The sequence below is a fragment of the Nothobranchius furzeri genome, chromosome 3 (assembly GCF_043380555.1).
Source record: "Nothobranchius furzeri strain GRZ-AD chromosome 3, NfurGRZ-RIMD1, whole genome shotgun sequence".
Lineage (NCBI taxonomy): Eukaryota > Metazoa > Chordata > Actinopteri > Cyprinodontiformes > Nothobranchiidae > Nothobranchius > Nothobranchius furzeri.
In genome coordinates this window covers 64246750-64273674 of record NC_091743.1, presented here as the reverse complement: position 1 = coordinate 64273674, position 26925 = coordinate 64246750, and the positions used below count along the sequence as shown (strand labels likewise).

At 40.0% G+C, this 26925-nt stretch overlaps 1 protein-coding gene across 1 annotated transcript in view; it reads right to left on the bottom strand.

Annotated features, from left to right (window-relative positions):
• The window catches only part of foxj3 (forkhead box J3), a 95586-nt gene extending 69329 nt beyond the window's left edge, over positions 1 to 26257 (bottom strand). The window contains exon 1 of the mRNA XM_015959013.3: positions 26051 to 26257. The gene's annotated coding sequence lies outside the window, so the exon portion shown is untranslated. The remainder of the gene's footprint in view (positions 1 to 26050) is intronic.
• Positions 26258 to 26925: the final 668 nt, after the last annotated feature.

Genomic DNA, 26925 nt, shown 5'->3' with positions numbered 1-26925 from the left:
TGAATGCTAATTTATAGCCCTAATTCATTTGCAATTAAACCCAAATTCTGGTTGGCCTCTCAGAGCACACTTTGAACTCTAAATGAGCTTCAGTTTGTCATCTTAGTGGGAAATAAAAGGGCAAAGATGCCTCAGACACCCTGAGGAACTTCGATGACGTCCACACCCAGTACTTCCTCTGACAGCTTAAATCCAGTAGACACACTGGAACTCCCATCAGTGTGAAAAAGACGTCAGGCAGTAATCTGTGAATGTTGTCAGACGGGAGGGTGGAAAGTGGAGGAGGAGGAGATACTGCTCTACTGTTATGAAATAGACTTTGGCATTTCCATTGGGGAACTCATATATTCCAGCAGAAATGTGAAGACATTGTGTGGGTAGCGGACTTATTTCTGAATTAGCCATGATGAATTAACATTAGTAGCTTAAAAAAAGGTAAGATTTGGTGCACAATACAGATCAGTACGGGAGCACATTACCGTCCGTGAAGGAAAAAAATATAGGTGAAGCATCTCGTAATAAGAACTTTTCTGACTGCTGAATATTGCAGCAAATATATTTTGGATCCATTTCAATCCATTAACTGTGGCTTTTGAATATTTACAGGGGAGGTAAAAACACTGCGACATTATATAGCTAATGTGAAGTGTGTTAACTCTGATTGATTTGCAGAGTTCATCAAAAGTTGTGAGTGCTTGACATTATTGGATGGAGGAATGCCAATTATCTATGAGTGAATAAAATTACATCACCACAGCTACTGGACGCTCGAGAGCAGGCTGACTAGAGCAGGCTCACAAACTGCTGAGAGCACGGCAGCTGAAGTATTCCATGCATGTTACTCAGAGTGATGCCTAAAATGTTATTCTTGTGGAAAAACTATGTTTTTGTTTACGTTTATTTAGCAGATGCTTTTTTCCAAAGCGACTTACAATTGATAACCTATAGGGCATGTTGTGATCTGTGGGGGAAACTGGAGTACCCGGAGGAAACCCACGTATGCATGGGGAGAACACGCAACTCCACGCAGGAAGGCAGCAGCCGAGTTTCGAACCTGCAGCCTTTGTGCTGCGAGGCAACAGTGCTAACCACTGCGCCACCATGCAGCTCAAAAAAAAAAACCTACTAATGTTTAGCCTAGAATCCAGACCATCATTTAGTGAAACTATGTAATTTTGCTTTGCATGTCGGTCTAGCAATGCTCCATTGGAACCTTCACAGCCCCAGCGAGTACTGTGACTGTCCAATCACAGCGTGTTTATTTAGAAAAATGATGCATCTTCGACTTCTTCCCTGCATCCTTCACCATGTATGGTGGACTGCCCTGTTGACTGACATTCATAGCAGTCCAATCACATTGCTCTATTGGTTTGGTGGGCCAATCACAGCACTATGTTGGTGGACGGGATGTTAATGAAAAAACTGATTGTGGCAGCTCATTTGAAAACAGCTTTGGCATAAACTTTGCACTATGTTGACTTGGGATTTTCTTTGAGTCAAGAGCAGATGGAGGTACTCAAGTCCTTTCTTTAGAAAAAGGTTACATTTGCATCTTCTTTGACGGAGTATGGCAGACTTCCTCGTTGACTGACATGTGTAGAAGTATGTCCCTGGTAAGGTTTTCAGGGCATGTCCAACTTGGAGGAGACCCAAAGGAAGACCGAGGACACACTGGAGGGACTATGTCTCTCGGCTGGCCAGGGAACACCTTGGGATTTCCCCGAAGGAGATGGTCCAAGTGGCTGGGGAGAGGGAGGTGTGGGCCTCCATGCTTAGGCTGCAGCCCCCACGACCCGGTGATAAGCGAAAGAGAGTGAATGTATGTATGGATTGCCAGGCTAACTAATGTTTGCTCCTAAAAGATAACTAGTTCTCTCTTTTTCAATTCAATTCAATTTTATTTATATAGCACCAAATCACGACAAGAGTCGTCTCAAGGCACTTCACATAATAAACATTCCAATTCAGGACAGTTCATTAAGCCAATCAGAAATAATTTTTCCTACATAAGGAACCAAGCAAATTGCTGTATAGTCACGGACTAGTGTCAGTGACTATACAGCAATCCTCATACTAAGCAAGCATTTAGTGACAGTGGAGAGGAAAACTCCCTTTTAACAGGAAGAAACCTCCAGAGAATCCTGGCTCAGTATAAGCAGCCATCCTCCACGACTCACTGGGGATGGAGAATAGGGCTGTCGCGATTGAGGAATTCCCCCTGCGGTGAGTCAGGGCAGCTCAATATTGCGATATGCGATATTATTGCACCTCGTTTTTATTTATGTACTTAGCAAATTTGTTTGTTAATTACTAAACTCATGGCAATTTTTCCTTTGAAACATTGTGCTTACACATTTAAAAAATGTTAGAAAAAAATACATGGCCATTTTTAACACTTTATTGAATGCAGATCAAAGGGCAGTAACGGCATTCTCTGACTGAACTTAAAAACAACATTCAGGAGGTTTAACTTTGAAATGCAAATTTGGCTGCAACATCTAACAGAAATAAAAACAAGTGCCCTACTATCTCCTCGATCAGCGCGGACTTTACCTCTCAGCATGCGCTGTCGCGAGATTTAATCAAGTGCGGTAATTGCGGTGGCACGTCATGCAGCGCGGTGGGTTTCTTAATATCGCGATATATTGTTCTTGCGATTATTGCGACAGCCCTAATGGAGAAGACAGAGCAGGCGCGCACACACGCACACGCGCACACACACACACACGCGCACACACACACACACACACACACACACAGAGACAAAGACAAAGTAATGTTTCTATGGTTACATTGTGATTTCTTAGTAAATATTCTATTTGGTGAGAGATAAACTTTATTGTATTTATCCTAGTGGATCTATAATTAAACGGATAAACTAGTAGTAGCACATCCAACGTCAAGGAAAGCAAAAAGTTATCAGGAGAGGGAGAATATTTAAGTGGTTAGCAACAGTGTGCTAGACGATGGCCCCCTCCATGAGGCCACCACAGCTCAGCAGAACATCATTGTAGCTTCTTCTGGGGAGAAAAACACTTAGAGAGAAAATAAAGTTAACGGCTGAAATTGCAGAAAATAATACAGTTAAAGAGCAGATTGTAGAATAAAGTAGTAGAGTGTGAAAAGTGGTCAGTGTATCCTCCAGCAGTCTAAGCCTATAGCAGCATAACTACAGAGATAACTCAGGATAATCTATCCTATTTAGATGGAGGCATGTTGGAGGCAGGACAAGGGAGAGCCGTCTTTACAGACTGTACACTCCACCTCCCTGTACTCCCCCACTTGTCCAGATTTAGGCTAACATCAGATTTTAACCATAGGCCCTATCAAATAAAAATGTTTTAAGCCTAGTCTTAAAAGTAGACAAGGTGTCTGCCTCACGGACTAAAGCTGGGAGCTGGTTCCACAGGAGAGGAGCCTGATAACTTAAAAAATCTGCCTCCCATCCTAATTTTAGATATTCTGGGAACCACCAGTAAACCTGCAGTCTGGGAGCGAAGTGCTCGGTTAGGAACGTATGGAACAATCAGATCACTGATGTATGATGGAGCTTGATTATTAAGAGCTTTATATGTGAGAAGAAGGATCTTAAAATCTATTCTGAATTTAACAGGTAGCCAATGTAGGGAAGCTAAGACAGGAGAGATATGATCTCTCTTTTTAATTCTCATCAGAACTCTAGCTGCAGCATTTTGGACAAGCTGAAGACTTTGTGGTCGATTGTGATGCTTCACCATACAGAAAAGGAATTTTATGGAGCAAAACTTTCAGCAGAATCAACACAAGTCAAATTACAATCCCCCAACAGTGACGATGATTTTATTGTGGTGTTTCCACCGTATCTCAGTGGTGTTAAAAATAAGGCTAATTAATGTGGCGCCATTTGCATCCTTGCCTCTGAATTTCAACAGTGAGGGGAAGAAAGCTACCACAGCAGGCTACAAATGTTTCATTCGGGTAGGAAGACTTTCTGTCACTTCCAACGCTCGTGACATAACTCTCTCCTAAACCTCTTAAATTCTTGTGCTTTTTCAATCGAGCAAGCATGCCTGCCTTTCCCCCTTTTCCTTCCACCTTTCCTTCTCTTGAGTTTAAATTTGTAAGTTCACCCCCCTTTCCTCGCTCCCCAACGCCACCACCACACAGGCTGCGCTCATTACAGCGGATTTGCATGTCTGCTTCAGAGCCGTATGAGAGGAGATGAAACAGAACTCCCAGTGGCTGCCTCTGCAGAGCTTCGCTCATCTGACAGAAAGAGCAACACTTTGGGCCGCAGACACAGTCTGCAAACAAATGCAGGCATCTTAAACGGGCCATAAACACGCAAATATAGAGTAACAAACACGGCGATGCTTCCCGGGAAGAATTTACACCTCACAGAATTCATTTTAAATATATCTACGAGCAGGTAATAAGCTGAGAAATGGAAGTCTACCTTCCAGCATACAGCTCCTATACTCCACGTTACCAATCAAGGCTGCTCGGCTGAGACGGATGAGGCCGTGAGTCCTATACAGTGCCTTCAGTCATTATTCCTGTTTACTAATCACACACATTTGACTGATGGGCATCTTTCTTATGCAAGTTTATGAGTCTCCAAGTCTGCCGAGAGTAAAACAGCATGGATTTATTCAGACTGTATCCCAACCTTCCTCCTGAATTGAATCACAACCTTACTCAAATGCTGCTTTTCCAATTAAAAATTAATGGGAAAAGTATATCGTTTTAAAGATTGCCTGTCACGAGACAATATGAGCAAGATAGTTTAGTTTGCACAAAATTGGTTTTGATGTGTAATTTATTTACACTTAGAATTTAAACCACTTTTGAAATATTTTGATTCATAGGTGATTTATAAATAAACTGAATTCTATTCAATTTATCTCAAATTTTAAAGATTTGATTAGTTTCTCTATTCATTTTAACCTTAGCATCTGTACATTGCATTAGTTGATTAACCAGGAAAAATAAGCCAATAAAAATAAGCCAATAAAAATACTTCTAAAAACCATCTGCAGCATTATTTTTATAATTTTTAACAGATAAAGAACAGAATTGTTTCTAAATTAAATGATCAAACATGCAAAGTGGGTTTTCTATTAGCAGAAAATATTACAAAAAATGTTTAACACTTTATTTCAGAGCTCTCAATTGGCTAAAAAGTTATTTGAGTAACAGAGCTCAGTATGTGCAGTTGGGCTATCACAAGTCTAGCTGTCTCGAAGTTCACTGTGGAGTTCCGCAAGGGTCGGTACTTGGCCCAAAGTTATTTCTGTTATATATAAATGATATTTACACAACTTCAAAATTATTTAAATTTATTATGTTTGCTGATGATACAAATATTTTGTGTTCAGCAGAAGATATACAGCAACTTATACTAAAGGTCCAGAATGAATTGAGTGAGCTTAAGAATTGGTTTGATAAAAACAAACTGTCGTTAAATGTCAGCAAAACAAAGTTTATGTTATTTGGAAATAAAAGAAGTAGTAAAGAAATCAATTTGACTGTTAATGAAATAGCCATTGAAAGAGTGTATGAAATTAAGTTTTTGGGGATATTGATTGATCATAAGCTCTGTTGGAAGCCATACATACAATATGTGTGTTCTAAATTAGCCAGAAGCATTGGAATAATAAATAAAACAAGATATTCTCTACCACAGAAAGCACTACACACACTTTATTGTACTATGATTCTACCATACTTATCATATTGTGTCGAAGTATGGGGCAATACTTATAAATCTAATTTATTAAAGATTTGTGTTCTCCAAAAAAGAGTGGTAAGGATAATTATAAATTCTGGATATAGAGATCATACAACTCCATTATTCTACAATTTAAGATTACTCAAATTTTTTGACTTAATTCAATTTAAAACTGTCCTTGTACCGTATAGGGCCATGATGGGTGTACTGCCGTGTAATTTGCAAAGGTTGTTTAAAACTCATGAAGAGGGTTATGAATTGAGAGGCGTTAAAAACTTCATTTTTCCATTATACCGAACAGCTATGAAAAGTATGTGTGTATCTGTATGTGGTATCAAACTGTGGAACAAACTTGATGTGACTTTAAAATTATGTAAAAACATTAGATCATTTAAAATGTTGTATAAACAACTTATAATTGACTCATACATAAATAGCAAGTGATAAAAATGGTAATTGGCTTCAAATGGAATATTTTGTTTTTGTTGTTTATTGGTTTTGTTTTCTTTTTCTGTAGATTCATGTGAACAATTGTTTTGTAACTGTCTTTTTATGTAGCAACTAGCAAGGTGAAGATAGAACGACCTGCATAAAGAAAATTTTTTTCTTTCAAATTTGTTAATGTGAGCAAATGTGATTTATTAACTGAATTGGGGCTGGACTAGATAAGCTTTTGCTTCTTCCAGTTCCCTCTCAAATGGTTTTATGTTATTGTATGTTTTGTATTGTTTCATTCAACAGCATATGTTTATCGTATTCCTCATTTAAAAAAAAAAAATGTTTTTGTATGCACCAGGAATATGGGGGAGTGCATATGCAATTTCATGTTTTCGATGGTTTGAGATAAATAAATAAATAAATAAATAAAATAAAATAAAAGCTGCACTATAGCAGAAGAATATACAATATTATTCTTGATTATTATGATGACAAGAGTTTTAGCCTCAATCATCTAAACCAGGTGTGGGAATCAAGGTTAGTGGAGGTTCATCAGACTGGGTAGAAAATGCACTCAGATATTTTACGATCACAACATGCCCTATAGGTTGTAAATTGTAAGTCGCTTTGGATGAATCCCCATCTGATATTTATAGTAAAGAATATTTTTTAATTTTTGACCTACATTTCAGTAACATTTTAGGTTTGTATTAATAACACTCAACTTCGTCAAAATAACACATAAATATATCCAGTAAAATATAATGCATTTCATTAACATGCATTTGTATTGGAAATGGTAATAACATTTAATTTCTGCTGCTAACAATGTAATGGTGGCTTGCCTATTATGTACGGGTTGGCAATAATCCAGTTCAAGTTATGTTCAAAGATAGAAGAGTTTGTGAATTATATACTACATTGGCTTGTCATATATCCTGCACCAGCAGTAATGTGACTCGTATCTGCAGCGGTTCTGATCCATAGCGCTGCAGGATGCAGAATAAACAGGATGGTGGGGACGTTTCATCCGCTTGTAGAGTTTAGTCTTTCTTAGTTTTATGATCATCATATATTTTTCTGTGCGCCATTTGATCGTGAGACTGCTACCCGTTAGCTTTAGCATTAGCCAACCTGTGTGTAGCTGCACTTTTGATCCCAAACTTTGGACCGGTTCTGCCTTTGTGCCTTTGCTGGTTCCTTTATTTCCCTCCACTGCATCCAGATGACCACACTGTGTGCCAGTAAAAAGCATTTTCTTACACGTAACTTACTTTTGTTCTATAAAGTTCTGGGCAAAATAGTAATTCAAAGATGTTGCACCAGTGCTACGTTTAAAAATGGACAGACACGCACAGTTTTTTACATCGCACTGTACAGCCCTGCTCTGATATGGAATAGCCTGGGGGAAAATCAGTACGTCAATAGCACCAACCATAGATCTGTACCAACTAGCAAGAAAAGCAGTTTTTGATCTTTTTCTGCAGCGGTTTTAGTGCTGATACAGCGCCCGTGTAGTGGCGCAACGCTGCAACTGCAGTTAAAATAACATCCATATAGCTGGAGGGAGAGTGAAATCAGGCTGGGGCGGCAAAAAGTTGGCTGGAGGCGGCCGCCACGCTAATTTGAATGCAGGAAAAACCCTGACAATGACTTTGCAACATGACTGAATACGTTGTGTTAACCAATCAGAAGCTAGGTGTGTGCATAACATTTATAATAATGTGTGCTGTTTTCAGCCCACCTCTGCATCAGCAAACTTCTGCACCTCAGAACAGGAACATTATAGCTTTTTAAATGACTCTTAAGGCATTGATTTATGCCTATGTTTGTTTAGGTTTATTCGCTTAGCAGATGCTTTTATCCAAAGCGACTTACAATTTATAACCTATAGGGCATGTTGTGAACTGTGGGGGAAACCGGAGTACCCGGAGGAAACCCACGCATGCATGGGGAGATCACGCAACTCCACGCAGAAAGGCCACAGCAGAGTTTCGAACCTGCAACCTTCGTGCTGCGAGGCAACAGTGCTAACCACTGCGCCACCATGCAGCCCAAATAGTTTATATACTAGAGGACACTGCAAATGTATATAATAATTGAGTAAACTACACCTTTAAAAGAGCTGTTAAATATTTCTGTAGTACGTTTTGCCATTTTGCATGAAATGCTCTTCACATTAACCTATTGCTCTGATAACTAGTTAATGCTCCTTCCTCACCATGTCAACTTTAGCTGGTGAAGAGCTAGCATGTATCATTATCAACCCAATGTAGAAGCTTGGTAACTTACTTTTTTAGTTATTAATGTAGGTTGTTGGCATTTTAGATTTGGCCTGGATATCCTGTGTATATTGTTGACCGTTATTCTCAACTGGCCTTGCAGCGATCATGTAAAATAAATAAATTAAACTGCATGTTAAAATTACTGTAATTTGGAGATAATTTACAGGCCTAAAAATTCAGGGAAGCGTAAAATCGTGGGTTCTTAGCATAAACCTTTGCACAGCTTTGGTGCCATTGAAGCTCAAGTTTGGTTCTTTTGTTCAGGATGACACACTTGGTGAAAGTGGTGCACCATGCAACATGAGTCACTGTGGAAGAGAAGGGCAGAGAGTTTTATACAAACAAGTCTCTCTCTCTCTCTCTCTCAACAATGAGTGCTGATAGAGAAGGAGGTCATATAGAGGAAAATAAGAGTATCGAAGCTTAACTTATTGACAACGCTTTGTGGGTTTTAGGAACTCCGAGGCAACAGAACTAACCGTACATGAACCAGTTCTGCAATTTGAAACACTTAAGAGTATCAGAGGAGAAGAAAACCCTTTCCATTTATACGTACATGAGTCACAGCCGGTTGACTCATAAGTAAATGATTTATTACTAAGGAGATAAATGAAATAAGCTGAAATAATAAACGAGAAGTTGGAAAATGTTTTGCCCTTTTTTTGTAAAGACGACTTTCAGATCCATATTCTTTTTCAGACCTCAGAGTGAACACACACGTGGTAGAACTCAACTACCGGTGCGTTACATAAACAAGTAACAGCAAAAAAGTCATTCATTTAAAAATAAATTAAAAAAAATAAAATAAAGAGTAAAAATGTCAACAAATCTGACTTGATTTGACAACATTAATATTTTAGTGGTATTAAAATGCATAACTTGAACTGTTCAATCTATTATGAGGCCTAAATAAGGATGAAGAAGTTGATGTGCAATGAAGCTCAGATTTAAAGCTTTTGTTTTGACAATTTCAAAGTCATGTTACTAATAGATGAACAGAAAAGTAAGCAACACAACTGATCATAATTTAAAACATCTACATTAAATGGTGATCAAAGTAAACGGACACTGAGTTCATTTGAAATAAACCCATTTTAAATGATGTTGCCAGTGTGCTCATAAAACAAACTGTGCCATCCCACAGAAATAAGGAGAAAGAAAATAGAAAAAGAAACCACACTGGCTTTCTCTTTGCATTATTTGAAATGTGAAAATATGCCATTTTTGTTGTTCTTATGAGCCGCAGAGGGAAAATTACATTCCTATTCCTGTTTACATTTCAGAGGCTAATCAATGATGATCGTAACAGCATCCCCACCCAACCTTCCTAAAGTAACACTGAAACCATTCAAAGCCTTTATAATATTTCTGAAAACCAAGACCATTATTTAAGTTTCTCTCTTAGCCCAAAAGCATGTTTTCTTTTTACCCACAGTCATCCGGTTTCTGCACAGACCCTGCTGGAGGCACGCACAGTAAAGCTGAAGCGATAAATGACACCATTAAAGCTGCAGCAGGACATTATAGTCTGATTAGGAATTCAAAGGTTTACATAAAATAACTCTAGAAAGCTTAATCTGATTGTTCCTTAATCTATTAGACTTTATTTAGGTTAAACTAATGTAAAAATATGTATTTATGGCAGTGACTGGTTCAAGATCTTAATAGTGGTTTCTTTAAAAACAGCATCTCAATTAATATCTGATCCCGTATGCTGTCTTTCAGTTGCATGTTCCTTTTGTTCTCAATGCATGGCTGCAGGTAAAAGCCACTTTATTTAATAATACAGTTACACTGTAAGGGTACTGTTTCTACTTATATCTCAGATGAGAAATTATATTCTGTTACAAAAGAGGAAGAGATCAGATTTTTAATGTTCCATTTACCTACTTTTCTTCATCGAATTAAACAAATAATCAACCAATTAATTAGCTTTTAACTGCCAAATCATTCTAATCAAGAGGTGGCTATAAAAACAATTGCGTTAAATTTATGAGCTCATTGTGACTAAATTAGATTTGTTTCTGAAATACAGTGTGAACTTGTTTTCATTGTGTGTGCCTAAATTCATTACAGAAGCTAAATTCCTCACTAAAAACATGGTTTCTCAAAAAATGTGTGGCACTTGGATACTAACAACTACCAACACTAAAGTTCAACCAATACCAGCATCACTAGTAACAACTACCCACTTTGCCCTGCCACTCAGTGCGTTTACAAGTGCATCTAAGTCGATCTAGGTCAATCTACGATAATAAACTGAAAGCCTTTATCTTAGTTTACTTGTACGTCAGAAAACCAAACTCTCAAATAAAGTTTTTTTCCATTTTGGCACAGTCAGTAGCAGCATGCACCACTTTGTGTCAGCATTCTTCCAATTAGCTTATAGCAAATAGTAAACAGACACTCGTAAAAGTGAAGCAGACTGTTAAGTGGTACGGTCCATCGTGGTGAAGAGAGAGCTGAGCTGGAGGGCAAAGCTTTCGATTTACCAGTCAATCTATGTTTAAACCCCCACCTACTGTATGGTCACGAGCTTTGGGTAGTGACCGAAAGAGAGAGATTGCAGATACAAACAGCCAAAATGAGTTTTCTTCGCAGGGTGGCTGGACTTTTCCTTAGGGATAGGGTGAGAAGTTAGGTCATTCGGCAGGGGCTCCGATTATATCTGCTGCTCCTACACATTGAAAGGAGCCAGTTGAGGTGGCATCTAATTAGGAAATCTTCTGAATGCCTCCCTGGTGAGGTTTTCCGGGCTTGTCCAAATGGGAGGAGACCCAAAGGAAGACCCAGGACACACTGGAGGGACTATGTCTTTCGGCTGGCCTGGGAACGCCTTGGGATTCCCCCAGAGGAGTTGGGCCTCCCTGCTTAGGCTGCTGCCCCTGCGACCCAACCCCATGATAAGCAGCCAAAAATGGCCGGATGGATGTAAGTTTTGGACAAGTACATAACCAGGTTACATGGGGCATAAGACAAAAGTGCAAACAAACTGACTACGTGCACATTTTCTTGTCAAAAAGTATCTCAAGTATGTCTCAATTTATTCTGTGATTTTATTGACAGTATGATTATTAGGATCTACCAAAGTCCTCACATTTCCAACGGTTGAGTAGGGTTTAGGATGGGTTGCAACCACTGTTATTCAACTGTTTGGGGAGAAATTTTTATATTTGTTTATATGTTCAAAATTCCAGTTACATAAAAGTGTGGCCCTGCAACTCATGCGAGGACACTGAATTTTCACAAATGTTCAGAGACCTTTTGGAAAGTCCCATGCAAATGATGCTTACCATTTGTCACAAACAGCCTAGTGAACATGGACTTAAGAGCTGCACTAGTGAATTAAGTTCAATATGTTTATCTCTCAAAAGCTTTTATTATTCCGAAAACTTTTAAGATGAACATTTGATGTTCGGTTTTTCTGTCAGCCTTTGTTAATGAGAACCAAATAATATCAACTAGGTTTTGTAAGGCAAACAGATAGTAGAAACAGGCTACTGTGGTGTGCTGTCAGACCGAGAGATTTTTTGCATTGGACTTTATAAAAAGGAACCAGGAGGTCACTATTGAAAACAATAACGTTGATGAAATCTAAATCCCTGGGTAACTGGCATAAAGGTTCACCACTGGTACATTACAAAAGAAAATCATGGAAAAAATTATTGGTGAGCAGACAAGATTAAAAAAAAGTCTCAAAAAGGCTGTCATTTTGGCTTACTTAATGGGGATTATCAGACATAAACTCAAGCTGCAATCAGCATTAACCAAAGACTTCATAATTTATTCGTCTCCAATTATTGTCACTTTTGTCAGGGCATCATTTTGACTTTCTATGGGAAAATTCTCACTAATGAGCAGAAACATGAGTAAAATGAGCCGCCAGCAAAATGTAGCCAAAGTGTGGCAGGGTATATAGTGCACATTAAGTCATTAAAGTCCCCATGCCTTCCTAACCCCCCACCGAACCTGCCAGCAACTCCCTTTTAGACTCTACTCTGCCTTCTGCATCTTAATAAGAGGAGGGAAACTAGAAGGGAAGTCGAGGCATGGCAGTCTTTTAAAGGAAGCAGTATAAATGACTGTACACACACCCCAGGGCAGGCATGCCGGGGGGTTTCCAGAGGGTTGGTGTGAACGGGGCCAATTGTGTCAAGATGAAGAAGGCAGACTTAAACAAAACTGACTAATCAAAGTAGGCGAGCCTTGTACAAAAGGGAAACGTGCAGCCATGACAGCACATTTAGCTGCGCAGCTTGTTTCTGCATCGATGAGACAACACAACCCAAAAAATAAAAACAGCTATTAGAATTAAAATGGAAATTCCTTCAGCTGCAAAGAAGAAGAAAATATCATTTCTATAGCGCCTCTCAAGATAAAAATCACGAGGCGCTTCACAAAAACAAAAAATGTAAAAATATAAAAAAGCCTTTAGAAAATGTTTTAAAATATATTTAAAATGATCAAAAAGACACAATTGTGATAAAAAAAAATGCATCTCCTGCCAATCAGAAACTAGCTGAAACCATATCCACTATGGCATAGCCTTTGATCAGATCCTTGTTCTCTTTGGAAAGCAGACAAGTGCTAACCAGGCATTTGTGAAAATGCTTTTCCACAGAAATGTTATCACCTGTCCTAATCCATATAATAAACAAAGGCAACTGTTCAAACTTTATCATTACAGCACAGCCAACACTAAATTCTTACTAAAATAAACTGACTAGGCCTTTAGGCTACTTGTACTGGATGCAAATGTTTTGTCTACATGTGGAAACCGTAATCTCTGTCAACCTCAATAAACCAGGAATGAGCAAATACGAAATACAACAGATAGAGCTGGATTATGACGGCGTCTAAATGAGGTTTCCTTTCTAGTTTTAATTGGCTTGACTAAAACCACTGTGGCTTTAAACTCAGTTTGCTTCTAATGAAATATCAAAGCTAAACTGTTTACTGTGAGTCTTCTTTGTGATAATAAAGGGAGTCCTCCGAGGTGGCTGCCATGCTGACACAGCTTTTAGGTGCTTGAATCCAAAAACGGGTGTATTAAGTGCATTTTAATTGACTTATATTTACTCTACATACTGTCTTGCAAATGAAAAAAGATCTGCTGTGCTCGTAGAAGATATAAAAAGTAGGTCATTCAGTCTCCAGTGAGTCATAAGTTTTGGCAAGAGACCAAGGCAAGCAGGTATAGAAAAGACAGAACTAGAGCCGAGAGCAGCCTAGAGGTTTACTGGTATCATTTTTTAAGTGTGGAAAAGATTTACACAATCACTTTTAAACCGGGCATCTTTGTAGTGGGACATGAGTGGAAATAAATGTGAAAACTTGGGAAACAAAAAAAAAGAAAACTTGAGTTTTGAACATTGAACATGCTTCAGATTTTGCATGCACAAAGCAAATAAAACTTATCTTAGACTGAAGTAGGGCCTTCAGTGGAATATTTACAACTAGAAACTAAACAAATATGTTGTTTGTTTCATTACATTTTCCCAGTAAGTCGGATTTCTCAAATTCCAGGTCTACATTGTCTTCCTCCGAAGCAGAGGCCCCGATCTTTCCACCCAAGGCCACAGCTCCTTGTCTGAATGGCTGATTTGTGGAGTCAAACCATGCCATGAGATTTCCAAACACTCTGTGAAGGTAGTGACTCAGCCTGATTAAAGCCATCAGTCAAAGGGCCACCTAGGGACAGCCATTCCCCAAGGCAGCTCTGATGCATACGACTGAGGCCCTATGACCAACACTGTGATACTTTCTTAATTGGATTAAGCAACTGGCACAAACCATGTCGCCTTTGCCAGTGAGCCCCTCCTCCTGCTAACCTCTCTGCCCTCGCATTCATCCACCCTGAAGGAGAGGCATGCAGGCCAGAGGAAATATGACTCATCTGAGTAACAAGATGCATTCTTCTGAATTCTCTACCGAAATGCTGCTTGCTAAGTGGAGTGTGTGGTGTGAACGGGGAAGGAAGAGGAGAAGTAGAAGCCAAATTAAATAAACCAAGAAACAGACCAAATGGGTGTGAGGAAAACAAGGGCGAGTTAAAAACAAGTGATCACATGAGAGGGATTCCTGGTCTTCGTAGATCAACATTTCCTCTAGATTCACAGAGGGGAATCCTTGGCATCTGTTAGGGGTTTTCTGAATCACACAAGAAATCTACATGTAACCCATCCGAGGTTAATCCGAAAACAAACAAATGACAACAATAAAGAGTAGGGATGAGTGAGTACACCACTATCTGTATCTGTATCAGTTCAACCAACTAAATTATCTGTATCTGTACTCGGAATGGGCGTGGCATAACCCGGAAGTGGGCTTGGTTTAACCGGAAGTGGGTGTGGTTTACATCAATATATTATTTTAAGTCTGAAATTGATATGGATCAATCAGAAGTTGCTATGTGTATTGTTTATTTGAAAACTATTTACAGAGCAGCCTCAGAATTGAGATTAAATAGTTTTGATCACAATAGTAAAGGAAATATTACAGAACAAATTTTTCAATAAAATCAGAACATTAATATTTAAGTGCATGGATTAATGCATCTGAACTCATGCAGTAGGAACTAGGAAATATGAAATACTAGAACCAGATACAACTTTATGTAAATATTTTTATTTTTATTTGATTAAACTGATTTTTTTCTTAACGTTCTTGGCATTTTGCCCCACACAAAGTTAAACAAAACAATGTTGATTAAGGTGTGTGTGTGTGTGTGTGTGTGTGTGTGTGTGTGTGTGTGTGTGTGTGTGTGTGTGTGTGTGTGTGTGTGTGTGTGTGTGTGTGTGTGTGTGTGTGTGTGTGTGTGTGTGTGTGTGTGTGTTTTCACTCTCACATACATTCACACACAAGTTTCCAAAGTTTCCTTACATTTGAATGCATAAGGACAATAAAAGAACTGTGATTCACAAGTGCAAACAAAACATCAGTTACTTTGACTTCTATGGAAAGGTATTTCTAGAAGAGCCACATTGGTATCGGATATCACAAAACAATAAAAGTTTCAAGAGTGAAGAAACTCTACAGATTGATGAAGATGAATCAAATGTAACTGTTGAAATTATGGCATCTTGTGACCGTTTAGTAAATGTGTGGCAGCAGACAAAAGTTTTCAAGAATCCACTTAAGTACCTAACGTGGCCTGTGGGAGAACACCAGAATACCTGGGAAAAACCTCTTATGCCTGGAACTTTTGAAAAGTCAAGTGGTCACACAGGACGTGCTTCTGAGCGCTTCTTGGAAAGTTGCACGATAGTCACGACATCACACGGGACTTGAGAACAGGAAGCGGAAAGTGACTTTTGTTTTTACGTGATCAGACTTGCAGTCGTGTTTTGAGACACTCTAATTCATTAAAAATTGATATGTATTGTATTTATTAGAATGTTTTAAGATCAATAGTACTTTAAAGTTATCAAAACTGTAGCTGGGTTTGTGCCATAAAGCCGTTCTGCGTCGTAATGTCTGTTATTAAGTACTCCACGATGTTGTAAACAGCCGTGGCGCGCCTGTCTCTGGTGTGCCCTAGGCTTTACATGCATTACAGATGTGAATCTTAGAACAAATCATGATTTTAATTAGATTCCGATTCACAAAAAAAAATTAGTCATAGTGTCAACTAGTGTACACTAGAATATGTGTGTGTGTGTGTGTGTGTGTGTGTGTGTGTGTGTGTGTGTGTGTGTGTGTGTGTGTGTGTTACGGTTTACTGTTCTGCAATTGGTTGCACGTGTGCAAATAGGAGGCGGGACTTCTTACCTACCAACCAATAGCTGAAGGATTTGACTCGGCAGAAGAGGTGACCCTTCACCTTTAGATCAGGTAAGATTTCAATCAAAAGTTTAAAGCAAATATAGGGATGCTAATGGAAGTTACAAAGAAACATTTTTTTTAAGTAAAGCAAAAAATATAAAAATTTCAAAGGTTCATGGGTATACAGTTTTAGATTGTGGGTGTAATATTTGTAGTAGAATAACTATTTTACTGGAGTACATTAGTTTGACCCTTACGGGTGTAAAAAGACCATTTTGTTAGTGACTGTTCTGTCAGTGATGAGGCGTGGAATGGTGAGTTGGTCATTATTTAGCATTTTTGTGTGGTGTGACAAAAGTGTTCACTGTGTCTGCAGTTATGACCTAGCCTGGCAAGCCAGACTAAATAATACATTTATTTAGTCTGGCTTGCCACGCTCCATTGACGGCTCTCGGTTGTGGGGCGGGTTCTACCGTTGTCTTTCAAATGATCTCCGCATTCCACTGGACAATGAATGTGACATACTCTTGTTTCACTCTGTTGCATCATCCCACCCACCAGGCACATAGGGTGCCCTGATTGGCCCACAAAGCGGATTAAGCTCTGTGATTTGTTCACTAAGCAGATAGAGCACTATTTATTTACAATCACAGCTCTTTATGTGTTTGAAACCCCCTCTAGAGCTGTGATTGGCTAGCCAGAGTCCTGGTAGGAGCTGCTGAGGTTCCAATGGAGCATGCCTAGACCATTCTTTGCAAAGCAAGAATTTGGTCTAGTTCACTAGGCTAGTTATGACCATCATACTGCAAAAACACGCCGATTTGACCCAGAAGAATGTGATTTACCCTGCGTGATATGTAAAACCAATGAGTTATCAACAAGAAAACAGAAGTATAGCATAACTTAAAGTGCTATTCAAGCTATCTGGTGAAAACACCAGTATTTTTAATTATTGCAATGTAAATGTTTCCAATATTGTGAAGCCTTAGGCTAGATTTTGTTTGGTAGAAAATGCTTAGCAGTACATTTGATTTGTTTTCCATTTTGGAAATTCAAGAAATCATATAACAATTCTTTTCTGACATTTTTGTTGATAGAAATCAAGACCAAGTGATGTTTACTCACTTGAATCACCAACAATCTTCCAGCAAACACATTTGGTCAACACCTTCTCACTAAACTCATCAACATTTTTTGAGGTCCTTAAAAACGCTATACATACATGTACAGCTTCCTATTTATCTGCCAGCAACTGAATTATCGTGCGTATTACCCTCCAGTGTTTCTCTGTTGCACTAATCAATGATCCGTATAGTTTTAAACAGAGAATAATGGGGAACTTTTTCAGTCACATTCTGAGACACAAAAATTGCCTCTTGGTTGATGACATATGATCAGCTGTTTAGAGCAATCTGCTCTATTAAAAACACCTTTCAAAGCCTTGTTCTCCATGGTTTCACCTACAAAAAAAGAGCTGCAGCAACTAGCTATTTTTCTCTAGTGCCTGAAAAAAGCGATTGAAATAAAAAAACTGATTTAGAGAAAAAAAATAAGTGTTTGAGCTGAAAATGAAGATCTTTCCGACTATGTACCAACATTTTTTACTTGTGAGAAACATGTTTATAAGGCTGAGTTTTTATAGTTTCAAACTTTTTATAAAACAGGGATGTAATGGTATAAGAAAACTAACAGCAGAGTTCTGTGTGATGGGTAGCTTCTCCTAGAAACTACAAAAATATTGTGACAAATCTGTGACCATCTTTCACTAACATATATTCTCACCCTATCTCTGAGAGCCCAACCACCCTGTGGAGAAAACTCATTTCGGCCACTAGTATCAGTGATCTTGGTCTTTCGGTCACTACCCGAAGCTTGTGACCATAGGTGACGGTTGGAATGTAAATCGACTGGTAAATCAAGAGCTTCGTCTTTCGGCTCAGCTCTCTCTTCATCACGACAGATTGGTACGACGCCTGCAACACTGCTGACGCAACACCAATTTCTCTGTCGATCTCGTGCTCCATCTTTCCCTCACTCGTGAACAAGACCCCGAGGTACTTGGGGCAGGACCTTTTTTATTTTTTTCGGCTCTCGGAGGGTGCAGATGCTTTTTTCCTCCTCTCTTCCAAGCTGCCCTCCAGGTGGAGGGTAACTCTGAAGTGCCTTTTTTTCCCTCCACCTGAACCAATCCTCGTGTAACCCTCTGATCTCTATTAAGGTAGCGCGACTCAGGGTTGTGAATGACCACAGTCACCAATTCTTGTCATGTGTCTTGCCCATGTATATCTGATCTCTGAATTGTGTGTACAGAAACTCTAATTTCCCTCTGGGATTAATAAAGTATCTTTGAATTGAACTGAACTGAATCCCTGACCAGGAGAAGGCATTCTACACTTTTCTGACTCAAGAGTGTGGACTCAGCTCCTTCAGACTCAACTGCAAACCACTCTAATGAGAGCTGGAGATGACGTTCTGCAGAAGCCAACAGGTCCACATCATCTGCAAAAAGCAGAGATTCAGTCTGTACGCCACCAAAAAGGATCCCCTCAGCATCTTGGCTCTGCCTAGGAATCCTGTCCATAAAAGTTATGCACAGAATCGGTGAGAAAGGGCAGCCTTAGTGGAAGGCCTCCCGGGGAACGCGGACAAACACCTTCTCCAAATCCACAAAACACATGTAGATTGGTAGGACGAAATCACACGCACCCTCCAGGAACCCCCCCCCCCCCCTCCCCCCCCCCACCCTGGTCTGTTAACCCAGTGGAACTGCCCCTGATGTCCACGCAATATTGCAGAGCCACGTCAGCCAACACAGCCCTATAACATCCAGAACCTTAAGGAACTCTTGAGTGGATCTCATCCACCTCCGGAGCTTTGCCACCAAGAAGCTTTTTGATCACCTCAGTGACCTCAGCACCAGAGATTAGAGAGCCCAACCCAACATGTGAGTAGACTACTGATGTCCTTTCAGACATTAGGAAAGGGAATGGTGCGCGCCTGATTACGTTACATCAACCAACCAATTAGGGGTGGGTAATATAAACGATATAAGGTAGAAACGATATAAAATTGGGTAATGATAAGAGTTTTTGGCTATATCGCAATACTGCGATATCACGATAACACATGGCGTCACTAAGATGTGAACCCTGCTGACATTGGGACAACAGAATGGCAGTGACTGCAAGCATGGAGTGGGTGGAGGAGGAGGCCTATATGCCTCAGGTGGGATATACTTGCCACAGGAGGATATTTAAAAGCATGTCATTTTGACATATATAAAAAAAGGAAAACATACATCACAATATATATCGTTACCGCACATGCTTCAGATTATATCGCAATGTAGATTTGAGGCCATATCGCCCAGCCCTACGACCAATCATAAACCTTTCTTGGTGGACCTTACTTGCTCATAAAACCTGTTGTTATTTACATGCAAAATAAAATCTGAAGTGGATGGTTTTAACAGGGCTGCAAAGTCTCATGCAGTAAGCGTGAGACAAGCATTTGACAATCGATATGAGCTCTTACATCACATCTCATAATCTCCAGCTGAGGAATAAAAATAGTTAATTTAACAGAATGACTCATTGCATCGCACTACACTAGGGGGTGTCATAAACCACTTCTACATCTGGGTACATCTGCGGCCGGTCTGACCTGAAGTCAGAAGATATTTACCCCATTGCCTCCATTTTAATACCAATTACGCATATGGAAAGCCGCGGCTCGCCGATTATACCAACCAATAGAGGCTCCCACTAGTAGGTAGATGTGAACTTCAGTCGGCCAGTCAGTTCAAAGTGGATGTGTTGGATCGGCTCAGCAACAAGCTGACTGCGGAAGAGACAGTTTGGAAAAAAGAAAAAAGAAAGGGATGGCTGAGCACAGAAAACACACAATTAGCCAGATGTGAACACTTTTAAACTACCAGTGCTAGACCGGGCCGACCCAGATGTGAATATGCCAATAGAGCCATTGGGGTATTGCAGCCTATCAGCATGCAGCACAATTAATGTTCGTATCCTGGCCAAGTGGGTGAGGCAAACAAGTCAAGGTCTTTATGGGCTTGTGTTTGGCCATGCATCATGGCTCCTGGGCTATTTTGAGCCCCAACAAAGTTCCATATGCTATATAGAGGCAAAAAAAATAAATAAAAAACTGTTCCAACAGTGAAAAAACCTTGATAGTAGGGATGTGAATCTTAGAGCAACTCACGATTTGACGATTTGATTCGATTCCGATTCTTGGGGTGCCAATTCGATTCAATTTAAATCGATTCACAATCAGTATTAACAAAGAGTGTCAGCTCCAGGATTAACTACTTTGTTGTACAAGTTAGTTGAAGCTATGGGACATTTTTATTTGACTTTTAACTGGTCATGCTCCAAAAATGCAAATTTACAAGGTTAAATAAAGTGATTCTAAAACTGTAAACAGAAGCAATCTTTTGACCAAAAGACAACATTTATTTTTGCTTACCTTGTAAAATATAACAAATCTGTAGTTACCTAACAGTAGCTTTGAATGTAATACGGTCAAATACTTTAAGTATGTGTAGAAACAAGTTACATGAGTAATCCTGAGTACTCATTTATCAACTTAGAAAATAAATATGAGAATTTCTCAAATTTCTGAGCATGGAAAAAATTACAATCAAGTGTCCTCTTATCAGCAGATTCAAACATAAATCATCTCAATTTATGGGACCACAAAAGTAAACGGAGTACTGACTCTCCTAACAAAGGTCAAAAAAAAGCATCTCAAACCTGTAACATGCCAAATATTTGAGTTCTTGGAATCGATTCTGAACCTTTGTGAATTGCTTCTGACTCTTTATAAATAAGAATCCCGATTCAGACTTGAATCGATTTTTTTCAGCACCTCTTCTTGATAGGACACCTTTATTAAATTATTTGTGGTTTGGTCAGACTCATCACAGAGAAGTCCTAACACAGTAAAAGCCCTTTTGCTAGTATATGTAGGTAAGCATCTTCCTTCCCAAATTAACATTTTCTACATAACTTTTCTATAATTGTGTTTTTTAACCACAAGGAATCTTACAGATGCCAGAGAAGCCACTGTGAGAAAGAAAACTAGTAGGAAAGCTCCATATTTATTACCTAAACCCTTTCAGCTTAGAAAACTCGCCTTCCTGCTCACAGATCAAAGGTCTCCTAAGAGAGGAAAATCATAAGCATATAAGTTTGACCAATTCTGCAAGTTTATCAAAACTCAAGAACAAAGTGCAAAAATTTATTGTTAAAGACTTTATTTAAGTATTTGGAAGCAACTTAAAGGATTTGGCTATTCTTTAGGATTCGTGTAAAAGCTTGAAGACCACAGAGACTACCGAGAGTAAAATATTCTTCTGAAACATGTTTGACATGGGGTTATGCTTCATGCTGACTTTGCTAAAAAAGTAACTCGTCTGTACACAGTTTTGTTCTCGCATGATCGCATCAAGTGCAATTTTAATAAATAAAATTCAATACAAAGTAAAAATGTCATTGCAGTAATTACATTTAAACAGCCGCAAAATTCATCAATCCTTCTGCTCCCACTCGTCTAAAATGAGTCATGGGGCCACATGTTATGATGAAGAACCTGCCAACCCCCTCCTCATCTTTTTCTCCTAAACTTACTGAACGTACCCAGCAAGCTGCAGTGTGGGTTGTTACAGTAGCTCTCCTGCACAAAGCACGGACCCAGATTAGTCAAACCGGGGAAATAAACAGATACGCTTTTCAGATAAATCACAAATCTGTGCAAAGTGTTCCAATAATGTTAGGCAACGAGCCAGTTGAATTAAATATCCCGAGTTTATCTTATTCATGTCTACATCACACTCCGAGCAAAGAGGCACGAATTGAAGCGTATCGGACTAGTTCGCTGACGAATCCATCTCAAAAGACAGAGAGGAGGTCAGACGAGGAGAACTAGACGGCGTACTGCCGGATGAATAAAAAACAAATGAAAGCAGGAGCTTCATGAAATTCGCTCTCTCCATCCTGTGAGGAGGGTGGGCGGTGAAGGGGTGGGGATAACGATGGAGTAGAGGCTCGTTTGAAAACTCAACCAGTGCTGCATTCCCACATCCAGCCGTATCCAGCGAGGGGCTCTTTAAAAATTCATTAATTTACAGCAAAAATAGATTAAAGCACCCAGCTGAGCAAAACTCAAAATTTGGCTCCTGAATAACATTAATGATAAAACATCCCCCTCAAGCCCAGGGGGGGTTTGCCTGAAGAAACATTTCTGGCTTTTTCCACCTTACAGCACCTTGAGAGTAATTTATTTTCAATCATCACTAAAATTATGCATTTCTAATTGTCATTTTTAATTACACTTTCCTTCAGATGGAAAAAGGAGCCGAGCAAAAACCTGCAAAAAAACTAATTAAAATCCATCCAAGGATATGCCATTCCCATGATGCATGCCAATGCCATTCTATTCAACATTTGATTCTGCAGCTACAGAAACTCAATGACAGCTGCTCCAGGCCCTCGTGGAGGAATAGGAAGAAAAAAAGCCTAAAACTGCAGTTACAGTAATTGCTCTGGCCAGCACTAAATGAGGTTCACTTAAGTGCAATTATCCCCCTCTGATCTCTCAGATAAAGAGACTTCTTTAACATGGAGAAGTGGGTTCACACAATGTGACTGCAAACAAGATTCAAATTGGAATCAGGGAGGCATTTCCAGCAGATGAATTGGCTTCATAGCTCATCTGCATTCTAGTGATACGGAGTGTTGCTAATAAAGACTGCACCGCTCCCATCTCACCGAGCCATGAGAGCCAAACCTCATCCTGGATATGAGCAGAGAGCAAAGACAACGTTCTGATAAAACCATCCGGTTATTTAGTCTGAAATGTATCGTATAACGCGCTGATTAAATAATAATAAACCACTGAATAAGATCCTGTTTTATGGTCATCAAACGACATAAAAAATGATAAAAGTTAAAAGGGAAAGTCCAGCTATGAGAACGTTATTTCGGGGACTCAACTCAAACGGTGAGTCTTTGAGCAGAAGCCTCGGACCAACAGCATCAGAAATCCTTATGAATAAATTGCCATCTGCCAATTGCACAGCACAATAGGTTTCCTGCCTCGGGGGTAAAGATGTGAGAGTCTAATAGAGGTTGCAACAAAGGTTGCCAGTTGGGTGCCGTCCAACTACACAGCGTGGAGATGAGGGGGCTTTGATGGCCGTTTTTTGTTGCCACAGGCTGAAGGACCACCAGGAGTCTGATAACTACACCTTGCGGATGGACATTTGAATAATCACTCCAACAAGGGGAGAAATTAAAAACCCTCTCTGTGAGACCGGCTATGCACAGGGCCACGTACAGAACTCCTAATGAGGTGTCTGTGATAAAACTGGAGAAAAAGATTATTCTAAGTTTGTTTTATTATGCTTGCTTCCTGACCCTTGACACAAATTCAAATTAGTAATATATTATTCCCCCCCCAAAAGCCAAATATAATCTGGGACACAATGGTGACAAGCCAATATTTTTACTGGTTTTATAGACATTGTCTGGAAAGATAATAAAAAGATAATTTCATCTCCATTTACTGGGCATCACATGGTCCAGACCATGACATCAATCACCACCAGTGTAGGCCTGAGCCCAATCTGTTTGTTAAATGTAGCCATAAGCCGAACCAGAACCCAAATTCTTGGTCCCTATTATGGTCATACAGGTCCGAATAACATCACAGAATTTTACTAAAGTAGGCCTAAACAAATCCTAGCATGTGGGTGCGCACGCACGCACGCACGCACACACACACACACACACACACACACACACACACACACCAATTGCAGCGCTTTATTGGTAAGATGGGCCAATCATAGTGCTCTTTTGGTTTGGTGGGTGGGCTGTTACTGCATCTGAGCAAAAAAAAAAAACTAACATGGCGGTGGCTTGCTTGAAACTGGCATCATCTTTGGACTATTTAGATTTGGGCTTTGCTTCGAGTCGAGAGCAGATAGAGATACTAAAGTCCTTTATTTTTAAAAGAGGATGTATTATCTTGTATTTTAACTTCGACGGTGTACGGTGGACTGCCCCGTTGACTGACATCCGTAGCGGTGAGTGCAATGCAGTTTGAAAGATAGCCGTAGCTCCCGCCCCATGACCGAGCTCTGTCTATGGGTCGTGCAAATGTGCTTCAGTCACATGTTCCTGTATGCATTATTAAGACATTCTTTACATTTGGTTTAATCTTTATTTTTGCACTGTGCTTATTACTCAAGAACCGTTTGTTTTTAAACATTCTTTTTCAATTGACATGAGATTTTGGTTGTGCAACACCCTTCATAAGTACCTAAATGTTACAAATCATCAATGACTGAAGCAGACTGCTAAAGTCGATGCATGTACCGGTTTCACAATCAGTTCATTTGCTGCAACAAAAGGCAAAACATGGAAACTTTCAGTGGAGCAGACTTCTTCAGACTTAAGTTAACAAAGTATTTTAGCAGCATGGTTGATGAGCAGCAATGCTCCAGCTTTCAGAAGAAATGTTAAATGTGGCTACTTTGACTGTCCTTACCTGGATGGGGAGGACCATCCTAACTAAACACCATGTGTCCTCTACAGTTGCATGCACAAATAGCCTCGATCCAGACAGCTCTGCGGGCCTGCTATTTAAAGGACGGGTGATTAAGAAGCAAACCAGGTCTGACCTTTGATTGTGGGTGCTGACTAACGCTATGGGCATTTTGTTAGCTGGAGCATAAGGTCTAGAAGGGCTGTGATGATGTTGAGGGGGGAGCTGCAAGTGTTTGATTTTAGTCATAAATTAAAGCTTAACAAGATGGGCTGGGGATCTCCTTATTGCTAATCAAAACGTAAAGTGATGCTGAAATCATTAATTTAAAACCAGCACAAGGTGACAGCAGGGAAAATTGGGAGTGCAGTCATCCATCTTCTAATAAAGGCCGCTGAAGCAAACCAAGGACACCGTTTTGTGAGCAGCAAAAACACCCACCAAAGAGGCAACACGAACAAAGCAGTAGCTGCCCTGGTCAACTACAAAAATCCAACTATCTTGCACTTACGACTAAACCTTTAATGCAACACTGCCTGAGCTTCTCGATCAGGACTATCTGTGGTGGACACGGTGTGTGGATCAGTAGCATGAAATTCATCTGAAACACGTTGCACTTGTTGATCGTCCAGCCACACCGCAGACGCAGACCGGTTTATCAGAGGAGCCTCGGTGTTTTCTGCAAGAATTTCACTAGCCGCCTGTAAAACGGGCGAGTGACAGACCAGAAAACACACTGCAACAGCTGTGGAGCAAAGCATGCAGGAAAAGCCAGATGACGCTGGGCTCGCACTCATGCTAGACACAAACGTCTCACATACCAAATTGCTAGCTAACGGTAGCTGCTGGAGGTTCGGGGGTAGGTCACGAAACCGTTGTTAATGTTAGGAAAACACAAGCACGTCTATTAACGGGAACAAGCCCCGACCAAGCAGAGCACGAGTTAGCCGCCTACCGTGGCTGGCTAGCTGGCTGTCAAAGTTGTCCTGTCAGTTGTCACCGGTTGCATGGCGCTGCTAGCAGGCTAACCCCAGAGCTGTCAACTCTGGAGAGTTACAGCACCACGTCCGGAGTGTACAAACACTGGCCACGGCCGAACACCGACTTTAAAGAAAAAAAGGATACGTTGTATCACGGCACGCTGCGCCACGGCGAACGAAAAGCGGAGTGTTAGGGCCTGTTCATCGGGCTCAATCCCCAGAACTTCACTGCAGCTCACTTCCCCGTCAAAATCGACCATTGCACGGGCCTTAGTTCAACTTCCATTCCCATGTAGCTCACTTACTCTGGATGAAAGCAGTTGAGACAGTCGCTCCCTGTAATCCTCACGGTAGTTTCAGAGTGACCGTGTCCCGCTCCTTCCACCTTCTATCTTCTCCAGACAGCGTGTCCTCCCTCCAGGAGTGTCCCGGGCTCTTGACGTTGTTGTCCTGTACAGAGACCTTCGCCGGTGTGCCTGCGGTGCCGTGGCGTCCCTCCTCGATTTCTCCGCCTTCTCCAGTTCGAGCCAACATCCGGGACTCTCCCCCCATTTAGGTTAAGTGCCCGGAACTACTTTCACATATGACGACGCACATGAAGATTCCCCCTCTCCCACCACGCCTGCCGCCACAGAAACTAGCGCGGTTGAATGCTCACACCCGCAATGGAAACAGCGCCCATAAAAGGCTGCGCCTCAATCAATGAACGGGTCGATAGAACTGGTGTATTTAGAGATAACTGTGAGCAAATGTAATTTTAAATGGCCGATGAGGTAGTTTAACAAATAAGGAACTACGCATCATAGTAGGTCATAATAGACTATTTAAAAAGTCAAAATAATGACTAATAACTTTATAAACCTTTATTAAAGAATAATAAATCATTTTCTTATGTTTTGTACATTAATAAACCACATTATAAAACCTAGTAGACTTCTAACTCCAAAATGCATGCAATGTCATTTTATGATATTTAAAAAAAAGCATTTGTCAACATTAATTTTATTATATCATGATCAAAATGTTATGTGATCATCAGAATTTGTGTGGTTGAATTATAATTGTTTAATATCTAGATTTACAGTTAATGTCATAAAATAAGTTAAAAAGAATCATCAAGGCCATCACTTAAGTGTCTAAAGTACCATAATATCTTGAAGCCAATTGCCCTCAGACATAG